This window comes from Marmota flaviventris, chromosome 16 (genome assembly GCF_047511675.1).
Source record: "Marmota flaviventris isolate mMarFla1 chromosome 16, mMarFla1.hap1, whole genome shotgun sequence".
Classification (NCBI taxonomy): Eukaryota; Metazoa; Chordata; class Mammalia; order Rodentia; family Sciuridae; genus Marmota; species Marmota flaviventris.
The window spans coordinates 34,720,417-34,731,438 of NC_092513.1; the positions used below are offsets into that span (position 1 = coordinate 34,720,417).

General features: G+C 41.3%; 1 long non-coding RNA gene across 1 annotated transcript; it reads right to left on the bottom strand.

Annotated features, from left to right (window-relative positions):
- Positions 1-2,358: 2,358 nt before the first annotated feature.
- Positions 2,359-10,728, bottom strand: LOC114093033 (uncharacterized). Its single transcript, XR_003582841.2, has 3 exons — positions 10,559-10,728; positions 4,112-4,326; positions 2,359-3,094 (listed from the first exon to the last, which is right to left on the bottom strand). It is a non-coding gene; the product is annotated as an uncharacterized lncRNA (long non-coding RNA).
- Between the last annotated feature and the right edge of the window lie 294 nt (positions 10,729-11,022).

Below are 11,022 nucleotides of genomic sequence, written 5' to 3' on the forward strand. Positions count from 1 at the left end.
ATGACTGGTGCTGACCATTAGATCTACTAATCAAATTTAAAATGCCACTAGACTAGTCTAGTCATTTTATGCAAGTTCTATTATTAACTCACTGACTATATGACCCTTTTCAGTCCACCTAACCCTCAGGATTAATTGTCAAACAAGACTAGTACACACCCATCCTTCCGACAGTGCTCATTCTTTCTAAACCAAATACCTACATATATATGTAGAGCCCAAGTACCCCTATGGATAATGCAGTGCCTCTTTCCTTCTCCGTCTTTCATAACAGATGTTACCTTTATTTATTCAGGTATTAAAAAAGAGTGCTTTAGTTTATTTTTTACTGCAGTGATCAAAAGACCTGACAAGAACAATTTTAGAGGTGAAAACGTTTATTTGGGGGCTATGGTTTCAGAAGTCTCCATCCCTAGGAGGCCAGCTCCATTCCTCAGGGCTCGAGATGAGGCAGAACATCATGGCAGAAGGGTGTAGTGGAGGAGAGCAGCTGGGAACATGACACCAGGAAACAAACAGAGAGGTCTCAACAAGGACAAAATATAAAGCTCAAACATCCCCCTCCCCGCAATGATACACCTTCTCCAGCCACACCCTATCTGCCTACCATTACCAGTCAGTTAATCCCTATCAGTGGAACAACACACTGATTATGTTAAGGCTATTATAACCCAATCATTTCTCCTCTACACCCTTTCACCTTGATTCACACATGGCTTTTGGGGGACGCCTCACATCTAAATTATAATAGACAGAAAAATTTGGATTCATCTTAAAGAATCCCAAAAATCCATTCTGTCAACTTGACTATTTGTTACTTCTTCCATAATGTATTGTTAAGTATTGCTCCTCTTTACCCTTTTTCCCTATTTTAGACTTCTATCATGATTAATCTGTATTATTCCAGTGGTTTCCAGTTTGGTCTTTGGAGCTCCTTACGTCCCATGTTGAACAGCCAATTTATTCTCCACTGTTACCAAAACGACATTTCTAAAACTTAATCTGATTATATCATCATGTAGTTAATATCTACCATCTGCATTGCCTTTATAAAAATATTCACACTATTGTGCAATATTAAAACACCTTCCTATCCTTTTTTTATCATTGCTTATGCTAATTATTCTGCCTGGATCTTTAGCTTTGTTTCTATTTTCGCTCTGCCTTTTCTTACCCCATACACTTATAGACTATTTTCCTAACATTCTTCATATGTCACAGTATTGCTATTGTACTTGCTAAAATAGGTATACTTTCTTCACATTCCCATAGTACTGTGTGTCAAGAATTATGACAAATGTTATCCTAACAAACTAACAAATTAGCCTACTACAGTTTTATGGGTACTGATAGAAGACATAAGACTTTTGAAAAAGATATGAGGGACAAGTTATTTCATATAGTATTGCAGAAGCTAGAGTATTAGCAGGTACTCCAGTTCTGAATTCCTACAGGCTAAATCACAGAGAATTAAAAGGCATCGTTAAACATAGTGGGTGGTGTTATTAGACAGGTATTCTGAGCTTAGGGAAGCCAATCTTTTATAATGGGCAGTAAGCCCACCCACCCTTTGCACAAGAAGAAGAAATCATCTGTACCTTTTAAGATTGATTGTTACACTAACATCTTTGAAAAGAAGTCCAAAACAAGGAACGATTAGCACCTCACTAAAAACATGTGCAGAAAATTAGAGATCCATGAAGAACTGTCTTCCAACACACTGAACATTATGCAATCACAGTTTTTGTAACACTGAGGTTTTTTTTTACCCTTATAACAGTCAATCTTCATCACTAGAATTTGAACTTCTTGACAGTAGAGACTGAGCCTTGTTATTCTACACATTGTATAGTGTGCAACATAGTTGGGATTTCAAATACATCATTTGAATAATCTCAGAATTTGATCAAGGAAAAAAATCTTAGATGCACATTATTTTGTGTACCCCTAAACAGAATTTGTAAAATTTCAATTAGATAAAAAAAATGTTTTCTACAAGGTTATAATGAATTATAAAAAGAAGCTATGACAAGTCTTGAACTTTTTTTTTTTCAAATGACTTTTTTCTTGTTTGAAAGTGAGGTAGTTGAATTCTAGTGTACATTTATTACTCAAAGCCTGATCTATGAATCTTTATTTTCTTGGATATCTTGGAACAATTCCTAATGGAAAACACACTCCAAAACCCTCTATTTTCATAAAAAAGATTTCTGACCAAACTGGTGGTTATTTATACTTCCATGGACTCCACTCAGTAAAGGGAATACACTTACAAACAAACCCCTACAAAAGAACACGAAGAAATATTTAGAGGTGATGCATGTTTATTACCTTGGTGTTAATAAACATGGTGTTGACATCATGAATTTTTTACAAATATGCAAACGTATCAAAATTTATATATGTTAAATAGGTGTACATTTATATATAAATTATATCTCAATGAAGTTTCGAGAATATTAAAAATATTTTTTTTAAAACTCCCATTTAATTTCCATACAAAGCCCTCATCCCTCAGTTTTAGTTAGCTTTTCATCACTGTGATCAAAGACCTGACAAGAACAACTCAGAGGAGAAAAAGTTTATTTGGCTCACTGATTCAGAGATTTAGTCCATGGTCTACTGACTCCTTTGCTCTGGGCCCATGATGAGGCAGAACATCATGGCAGAAGGGCATGGCAGAGGAAAGTAGTTCAGGACATGAGAGCCAGGGGGCAAAGAGAGCAAGCTCCACTCACCAGGAACAAAATGTAAACCCCAAAGGCATGTGATCTACTTCCTCCAGCCCACACCCTACCTGACTATAGTTACCTCTCACTTAATCCATTCAAGTTGATTAATCCACCGATCAAGTTACAGTTCTCATAATCTAATCATTTCACCTTTGAACATTTTGCATTGTCTCTTTCAGAAAAACCTCATGTCCAGACCTTAACAACCTCTCTGGTCAAATCCTCCAGGTCTGATTTCTCCATCTCTTCCCTTACACAGCAGCCATAGTAGGAAGTGCTTTCTCCCCGGGGTCTAGATAAGGGTGGCACTGTCCTCCATCCATTGTCCTCTGTCCAATCTTATGAGGTGGAGCTACAATTTTCTGAAAGAAATGAAGGTGGTATCCTGGATGTGTAGAGAACTTGGGTGAGGGTAAAGCGGTTTGGAGACTGATGCAAAACTAAAAATGATTTTATTTAGACATTCCAAGGGTGGCCTAGCTCAGAAACAGCTCTATCTGCAGGAAATACTGTTCTCAGTATGTCCCAAATGGTTAAAAGTGGCCTGTTCTTTCCTACTTGTTTTCAGTCCTTGGCCCATCCATGATTTAATAGGCAAGCTATGATATCTCAAGAACATCATTGTGACAGCACAAATATAATTCAAAGTGAAGAAGGAAATAAGGGGGGAAAGGGCTTACCTCTAATAGTCCTTTGCATTTCCATATCATTAAGACATATATGAGTTTTATTTTATTTTATTATCTTTTAATGGGAAAAATTTAAGCATTTATATTTATTGCCATAATTGATATCCTGAGGCTTTAGCACACTTTATAAGTTTTCTTGGCATTTCCTTAATATTTTTGTCTTTTGCTGGATTATGTTTTAGCTGCTTTTATTTTCTCCAGCTATTTGGAAAGTTATAAATTCATATTTTTAATTGTATTAACAGATGATTTTAAATAGTTTTGATGAAAAACAATGCATGCAAAAAAGGGTTCTATAAATATCTCATATTTTCAGAAATAAAAAGCTACAAAAACAACATCAAAAACGGAAAATATCTTCTATTTCACAAGCAGCCTCCTTGTCCTCCATTTTAGTCTCTGGTGCTCCAAGGGTAGCTAGTCCCCTAATTTTTAAGAGCATACGTTAGTTTTGCACTTTATATAAATAGAATCACCCAGCATGTACTCCTTCATGACTGGTTTCCCTAGCTCAACATTATATTTATGAGCTATATCCATAGGGTCTTGGGAAGTCACAGTGTCTTGATTCTCATTGCTGCCCAGTAGTACTAGGGGTGAATATGCCACTATGTATCTATGAGCTTGCAAAACAAACAAATCTAAGTAAATACAAGTGTCTACAAAAAAGGAACACATGCACTTGCTTACCTGGGACAGATGCTGCCAGACACTGGAAAGAAGTCAGCTAAAATTGTTATTGAACCATTTGGGCCAAGCGATGGATCTCAAGAGAGTGGAGAATGCCTGAAGGTTCAGATAAGATAGAAATTTGCACCTGCTGACTGGCTCTTCTATATGCACCTCATTGGTGATCAAAAAGGATTGGGGAGAGTCCTGAAGGTGTGGCACCTTATATTGAAAGCCTGGAGGAAGAGATCAGCAGCTGTTAACAGAAAATCATAAAACTCCACCCACATTTTCCTTGCCTACTCCTCTTCAAAATAAAAGCAGAGGGAAGGCCCACAAGCAAGTTTTACATGGGGGCAATTGTGAAAGCCTACTCCCCAGGGGGAAGAGAAAAGAAAACATTTGCAGAGAAACCCTTCTCTAGACAGGGCCAGGAATATGAACTAGGCTGAGAATTGCCCCCAGGAGAGGGGCAGGGACACTTAGAAGACCACAGTTCTGTGGCCTAAATAGTACCTGGATGAGGCAGAAGCTTAATTTGAAGAAAAGAGAATACACCTGCTCCCACCACAGGGCTAAGCATCACGTAAAAAGTAACAGCTACTAGAGGGACAAGATCAGGACCTCAGCCTCCATACCCCATGCAATTAAAGGTGTGTTTCTTTCAATAATAACTTACAAAACATAGCGAAAAATAGTAAGAACACCCAAGGGCACAAGCAAAACTACTGTCAAGACAACGCCATCAACAGAACCACATACACACATAACACATAGGTTGAAACTACCCTACAGGAATTCCAAAATTAACATGTTAAAGGTGGTAATGGAAGAATGAGCACCATGAAATATCAGATAGGTCATTTTAACAAATAAATATGAGCTAAAAGAAAAATAAAAATTTATCAGATGGAAATCTTAGAAATGAAGACATGGATGGTGGAGACGCCATCCATGGTCTCAACCGTAGACTGCTGGAGAAAGAAGCAATGGAGTTGAAAATAGGTTCGTAGAAATGGCCCAAATTGAAACAAAAGGAGAAGGAAATAGCAGGAGGAGATCAATGAAAGAACAGAGCCCACAAGACCAGGAGACACACAAAAGCTACAGTGGACTTTCAGAAGGTGAAGAGAGAGAAACAGACAGAAGAATACTTGGGAATATGAGGGCTGAGAATTTATCAAATAGGGAAGAAATAAAATTTTAAAACTGGATACCTCATATTCAAACCACTTGAAAACAAAGACAAAGAAAAATCTTGAGGTCACCAGACAAAAAGGCTGCCTTACCTATAGAGAAATAAAGATAAGAATCATAGTAAACTTCTCATCTGATATCATGCATACCAGAAGAAAATGAGATGCCATTTTAAACTATTGGAAGAAAAATATCTGTCAATTCAGAATCCTATACTCGACACAAGTACAAAAAAAAATGGTCTTTAAGAAGCAAATGAAAAAAAATATATTTTATCAAACAAAGAGAAACTAAGAGAACTCACTGTCAGAAGACCTCTACTACAAAAAAATGTAGTTATTAAACATTTAAAAGCAGAAAGAATTTGATACCAGATAGACCATAAGAAATCTGAATTATAGAAAATGACACAGAGCTGGGCAAGATAGCCTATGCCTATAATACCAGCAGCTCGAGAGGCTGAGGAAGGAGAATAGCAAGTTCAAAGACAGCCTCAGCAATATAGTGAGGCCCTAAGCAACTCAGCAAGACCCTGTCTCTAAATAAAATATTTAAAAGGGGGCTGGGGATGTGGCTCAGTGATTAAGTACCCCTGGGCTCAATCCCCAGTACTGAGAGAGAAGTTGGGAGACTAGATGACATGATATGGAAAAAGATGGAGACTGCATTAATAAAGATAACATAAAATTTCTTTTATTCTTATTTGTATTAACTTTAAAAGACAACTGTCTACAGCAAATATAGTTGCAATGCATGGTATTTATAGCGTATGTAAGGGTAAAATGTACAATAAAAGTAATACAGAGAGAATAAAAGAGAAATTGGGAATAACATTTATATCAATAAGCAGTGTCTTCTCTATTTACCAAAAATCTTTCACTCCATACTTCTCATCTAGATGGGACTCCTAGGTGCATTGGATGTGGAAAGAAGGCAGGGAGACTTGCTGACCCCTTTAGTACCCAGAGATGACAAGGTGAAACCCTGATTAACTCTGACAAGTGAAGAGACACAGAGACCCCTTTAGAACAAGTTTCAGCAGAAAGGAAGACCAGTTATTCTCATGTATTCCTGCCATATACTTTTCTTTAGAACCTGGCAGATTTTTCAGACACTTGAAGAAAGAACCTATTCAAACCTTCTCTCCCGGTTCTAATTCACTTTCTATTCTATCCTATTCTATTCTATTCCATTCTATTCCCGTTCTTGGGACAAAAGGCTTCTTTCTGTGGCAATGGAAGTCTCCAGGCCACACTGACAGGGAAGAAGCAGTTCCCCTGTAGCACACACCCCTTTCTTGGGCTCTCTCCTACCATTCCAAAGGAGCCCACTTAGAAGCAAATTTACAACCCAAGCTCAAAAATCCAATCTCTCCGGCAAGAAAAAGCTGGATTTTATAATAACTCAGGAAGGTAGAATTGGAGAAAGGAATCACTACACTTTTGATGGTGTGTCAAATCTGCAACGGCTGAGCGAACTCCAGAAGCTGCCCAGTGCTGCCCAGCTCTCTGGCTTTGCGCTGAGCTAAAGAGGTTGGCAGGTGGTGATGGAGACAGGGCAGGCCTGGCGCAGGCAGCTGCTGACAGGAGCAGGGGGCAGGCTGGGGATCTGACACAGACCCAGCCCCACCTCCCTGCTGCCTGCACCATTCTATCATGATCCAATAACGGGTGAACCTGGCAGAGCCGCCATTTGTAAGCAACAAGCAGAGACCTGTGTAAGATCTGAGCCGGAAACACACACAGCAAGTCCCAACTCTCTAACCTTGGACATGCAGCTCAATAATTAGAAGCCCCCAAGCCAAAGAAGAACCCCAATACATGGGCTAATGCTTCTGTTCATGCAAACTTAATCATTTGTTAGGGCCAATGTTTTTCTCCACCACAAAATTTTCTCTGATCATGTCCTAAAAGGACTTTGTCTGATGCTTAGATATGATGTTTCACCTAACAAACAAAGATAGAAATATCTGCTACTGGAAAAACAAAAGGGAAATAAGGCATTCACAATAAGACTTGGTGGGTATTCTCTGAAGGCCAGGTCAGTGGTGTGTATCAAATGGAGACTGGACACACCCTTGGTCTTGGAACTCCACTTCTAAAAATTTTAACCATGGGGACATGTGTGTACAAGGGTGTCCATGGAAAGCCATTCATACAGGGTGAATCTGAAGACAGATTTCCTAGTTCTGGTTCAAAGCTCCAAAGCATTCTGACTTTTACTTTTTATATCTGCAAAATGGTTACACACAGGGTTGTTGTGTAGATCGGGGAATAAAATGCATGTAACCAACTTGGCAAATAATGAAATCCAGTAACTTTCTATTTTCCTTATTTTACTACATAATTTTATTACTTACATAACCATCAGTAGTATTTGATTAGATATAATAAATACTTGCAATAGGATATTGTAAAAGCTTTTAAAAGAATAAAACCTCTTGAAACATATTGCATCAAAACAAAAAAATCAGATTTTAGAAGAGCCTGTGTAGATATGTGTCTACCACTATGTGTGTGAGTCTTGTGCATAAGTCTATGATATGTACATGTTTTCTGTGTTTGCAGTGTGTGCATGTGTGTGAGCGCCATGTGGAAGCCTTCATATGTGCATCTGTCTGTGGTGTGTGTATGTGTGAGGCATGTGTGTACCTCTGCAGCATATGTGTGAGTTCTACAGGTATAGGTGGGGTATGCATGTGAGTTGAGTGCATGTGTGGTATGCATGTGAATTCAGTGTGTCTCTGGGTGTGTGTGCCTTTGAATGTAGCCAGTATTAGAAGATGAATAAGAACTTGGGCTCTGAATGAAAGGAGGCTGAGTTTTCTTCCTGGCTGGTCAGAGTGTTTCACCCTGAAAAAGTTACTTAACTCCTCTAATTCCAGTTTTTTAATTATTATTATTTATTAAAAACCACCACAATTCCTTCCTAATGGACATGTGAAAATCAGGTGACCAAATGTATAGGAAGCCTAGTCCTAGGTCTGGCACATAGTAAGTATCCAAGAAAGTTTAGCAGACATTCATCATTATCATGTTTAGAGAGAGGTGTTGGAAAGAATATTATCTGACCCTTAACCCAGGAGTAAAAATCATTTGTAATTTTCTCTATTGCTTGATATTTTGCATGCATATATATCGTCTCTGTAAATCAAATATTCAGTGTGTGTCCTTTGCAAAAAAGCCTGACACTGGCATCCCCAGTACAAACACCCCTCATCTCCCACTCCAGTGCCAAGTGGTATATCTTTCAGAATTCACCTCCCTCTTCTCCTCTGACTTCCCATCCTCCTTGTAGCAGTCTGGATTAAAAAATGAGACTGTGATGTTATGTCCAGAAAGCCCTGCTTTAAATTCCCATGATACCTGGGATTGGTCAGTTATTGGTGCAACTTTCTGTCTTAATCCCACTAGAATTGATTTCTTCAATCAGATTAACTTGTTACTTTGCACCGTGTGGGGGTAAAGGGCAGCGGTGTCACTTGCTGTCAGAGCATGAGGAGGGGGAGCCCAGAGTGATGCAGATGAGTCCACAGCTGGAAAGGGACTTCAGAGGACTGAGATGACACCACAGGCTAGAGTTTGGTGGAGGACTGGAAGCTCAGCATGAGTGGGGAGTCCATGGTCAAAGCAGACTAAAGGAAACACACACACACACACACACACACACACACACACACACACACACACTTTCTGTACGATTTGGCTCGGGTCAGGTTTTCCCAAAAGTACAGTGTTCCCATTCTTCATGTTTGCCAGAATCACCTTGGAAGCTTGTTGAAAACACAAGTTCCAGGTAAGATATCCTTGTGCCCTAAGAGATTCTGATAAAGAGGTGAGGGGTTCAGGAGGTGGACATGGGCTTCTCTGGTGAGAAATGGATTAATCGCTGTGAAGCAATGTGAAAAGTCCTTAGGGTCCAAATCCCACTGTGAAAGGCCAGGTGATCTGCTGCTTTCGTAGCTGTGTGACTTCAGTTTAATTACTCAACTTCTCTGGGCTCTTCATGCCAGAGAGATAAGGGCGATGAGCCAGAACAAAATGATGATGAAGCTATTAAGATCCGACATTTTATGAGTGAAGAGAGAAGCTTGTTCGTCTGAAGCCAATGCACCACTCTCCCTTTCTCTGAAAGGAGACCCCGTGAGGGTGATTTTTGACCCTAGGTCGAGCAAGGCGCTTCCCCTGCCTCAGAAGCTTCATCAGACACTCCAGATCCTGCAGCGCAGACAGCCTGCGAGTGTGCTCCACTGCCCCCTGGTGGTCCCACTCGGGAAGGCGAGCAGAGTCTCCGCCGGTATTCAGCTTCATTCAGGACCCAGAGCAAAGCCACAGTCAGCCGCCAGGCCAGGGGCAGAGACGGCCAGCCACCTGGAGGGTTTCTGGGGCTGGGGACCTCAGAATGAAGGAAATGGCTGTCCTCCTGACCACCGCCTGCCTGCTGGTGCTCGCGCTTCTCGTGGGGAGAGGTAGCTGCTGCAGCTCAAGGGTCTCCAAACCCTTTCTGGACTGGGAGAAGGGGGAAGGGGACATACCTGTTGCTTTTGGAGCTCAGAGAGAAGTTTGATTCATGAGACAATCATACATGGACGTGAGGTCCTGCAGAAATAAGCACTAAAAGGATTACAGGACCAGGGATCACCTGTGCCCTCTTATATCATTCAGCTTCAGCCTAGATGAAGGATCCAAAGGCTGAAGGTGGTTCCAGCAAATGTCTAACTCCAGAGAGGCTCTGCCATCTGCAGGGCTGCACTAGCCAAAGATGGACAATCAAATCCAACAACAGTCTCGTCCTTCCCCAACCCAGACTCCCAGTTCCACAAGGCTGACCCTTCTAACCTTCACTTGCAAGCCTCAGGCTGCACCCCCACCAGAGGCCATGCCCACCACCAAGCCCTTCCCCCTTCTCCCTGCAATGAAACACCATACCCTGTCCCCCAAACACACTCCTGGGAGAATCACCTTTGGGCAGGGGCATCCCAACTTACACCTTCTCAAGGCAAAGCCCATCCTTGGTCATCTGATTTCATTTCTGGTGAAAGCCAGGAGGATTTGAGGCTGATATAGGGAAAGGGCTACCAAGGGCAGAGCACCATCCCCTAACCAGAAGCACCTTGTCCAGACATAAGCCAGCCACAGGAAGCAGGTATTTGGGGATGTCCACTGTGGCACCGTGTCCCTGTGTTCTAGCACAGGCACTATGGATTGAAGGTCACCTATCCGGGGTATCAGCAAGGACAGAAGGCAGAGCTGGGCTCCCAGACCTCCTCACCTGGCAGTCAGCCTCAGACAGCATCAGGAGGGAAAGAGAGATTGTGGCTTCTGAGCCATCCTCTCGCACTTGGGGAGATGAACTAGATGTCTGCTCAGAAAGCTGCTCGGGCTTTGGAGCCCCTGTGCTTTCCGACAGCAGGCTACCTGGAGGGGTGCATTAGGAGCTCGCCTTCTTCAGCGAGAAGCTGTGTAGGGCGCCCACTGCAGTCGTAAAGCTCCCTACGAAGATGAAGCTCGTCTGCGTCATCACCGGCACCCTTGTGCCAAAAGCAATCTCCCTGGGTTGCAGTTGCCTTCCTTGTTTTGCTCTGAAACTCTCTGAACACCCACCAACCACAGACCACTTCCTCTGCTCCTTCTATTTCCCCCCCCCCACTCTAGAAAACAAACCCCATGTCTGTTTCAATTTAAATAGAGACAGCAAAAACTATAAACATGAAAATGAACACATTGTACGTGTAA